Genomic DNA, 1,963 nt, shown 5'->3' on the forward strand with positions numbered 1-1,963 from the left:
TCAGAGCATCCTAGGTTTAAGGGTTCCTGAAGACCGGCTGGACATGTACATTCGCTGCTAGAGACAAGCTCGATTCAGGGTTTGGTAATGTGTATATGTGCTTATATGCTTATATGCCTGAAATGAGTTATGAATGTTGTTATTTATTGGATTAATAGGAAGCATGAGATACTGATAGGGCCTGGCCCTTGACTGCTGTATGAAAATATTAAGGCATGCTTATCAGCATCGCAGTGCATGTAAATGAATATTTGAATGATTAATTGTATATTGTGTATTGGTGAATGCTTTTATCTTAGCTGTGGTGTGGTAATGTTGGGGCATGCTTATCAGCAGCCAGTGCATGTGGATAAATGCCTATATTTTGAATGTTTATGATTAGTTATGTTCGTTTGATGGATTTTGGAGAAGCTTTTGCCCTGTCATCATGGTCTGACTGCCAAGTCGTTGATTGCAGATTGACTTGGATAGCTATGCGTCCAAGAAAATCTACGCGACTAGCTGGCACTAGGTTTGGGACCGGGAGTGATGACTAGGGCCAGATTCCCGCACCAGTCCCTGAGAACTGGCAGCAACTCATGGCAAACATGCAAGCTCGATTACAGAGCCAGGATGAATAGATTCGTCTACTGCGACAGCAGGCTCCATCAGGGAGCGCTGCTCCTATTGTACCACCTGCAGTGGCACCAGTTGTATAGTCTGGGGAGGTTGGGAACAGGTGGGAGCCGTTATATGAGCAGTTCAAGAAGCAGCAACCTCCAATCTTTGAAGGGGGACCTGATCCATTAAAGGTTGAGCACTGGCTGACTATGATCACAACAATTCTGGATTTCATGAGGGTAGAGGGACATGACAGAGTGGCATGTGCCACATATATGTTGAGAGAAGATGCCCGCATATGGTGGGAAGTGACATCGCAGACCAGGGATGTGATCGCTTTGAGTTGGGAAGGTTTTAGAGACTTATTTAGCCAGAAATACTACAATGTTGCTGTCAAGGCAGCAAAAGTTAATGAGTTTGTGGGATTGGTGCAGGGCAATATGACTGTTACAGAGTATGCCCTAAAATTTGACAGGCTTGCGAAGTTTGCACCAGATCTTGTGCCTACAGATGCTGCTAGGCAGGATGAATAGATTTGTCTACTGCGACAGTAGGCTCCATCAGGGAGCGCTGCTCCTATTGTACCACCTGCAGTGGCACCCGTTGTATAGTCTGGGGAGGTTGGGAACAGGTGGGAGCCGTTATATGAGCAGTTCAAGAAGCAGCAACCTCCAATCTTTGAAGGGGGGCCTGATCCATTAAAGGTTGAGCAATGGCTGACTATGATCACAACTATTCTGGATTTCTTGAGGGTAGAGGGACATGACAGAGTGGCCTGTGCCACACATATGTTGAGAGATGATGCCCACATATGGTGGGAAGTGGCATCGCAGACTGGGATGTGACTGCTTTGAGTTAGGAAGGTTTTAGAGACTTATTTAGCCAGAAATACTACAATGTTGCTGTCAAGGCAACAAAAGTTAATGAGTTTGTGGGATTGGTGCAGGGCAATATGACTGTTACAGAGTATGCCCTAAAATTTGACAGGCTTGCGAAGTTTGCACCAGATCTTGTGCCTACAGATGCTGCTAGGCAGGATAGATTTATGAGAGGGCTTAATGCTATGATAGCCCGGGATGTTAGGATTACAACGGTACCTGGAGGAACAACTTATGCCCAGGCCGTTGAGAAGGCTCTTACCGCTGAGGAAGTGGAGAATAAGATTTGGAGGGAAAGTGCAATGAGGCGTGAGAGCCGCAGAGTGGTGCCTCCTTATTCTAGGACAGGTAGGGGCGGAGGCCCCAGTGACTTCAAGAGGAAGGCTCCTGACACTTCGACCGCTGCTGGTCCTGATAGGAGGGGTCTGGGTGGTCAGGGTGGCCGTCAGGGTGGCGACGAGGCATGGCGAACTTATCCAGAGTGC

The sequence above is a fragment of the Humulus lupulus genome, chromosome 1 (assembly GCF_963169125.1).
Source record: "Humulus lupulus chromosome 1, drHumLupu1.1, whole genome shotgun sequence".
Lineage (NCBI taxonomy): Eukaryota > Viridiplantae > Streptophyta > Magnoliopsida > Rosales > Cannabaceae > Humulus > Humulus lupulus.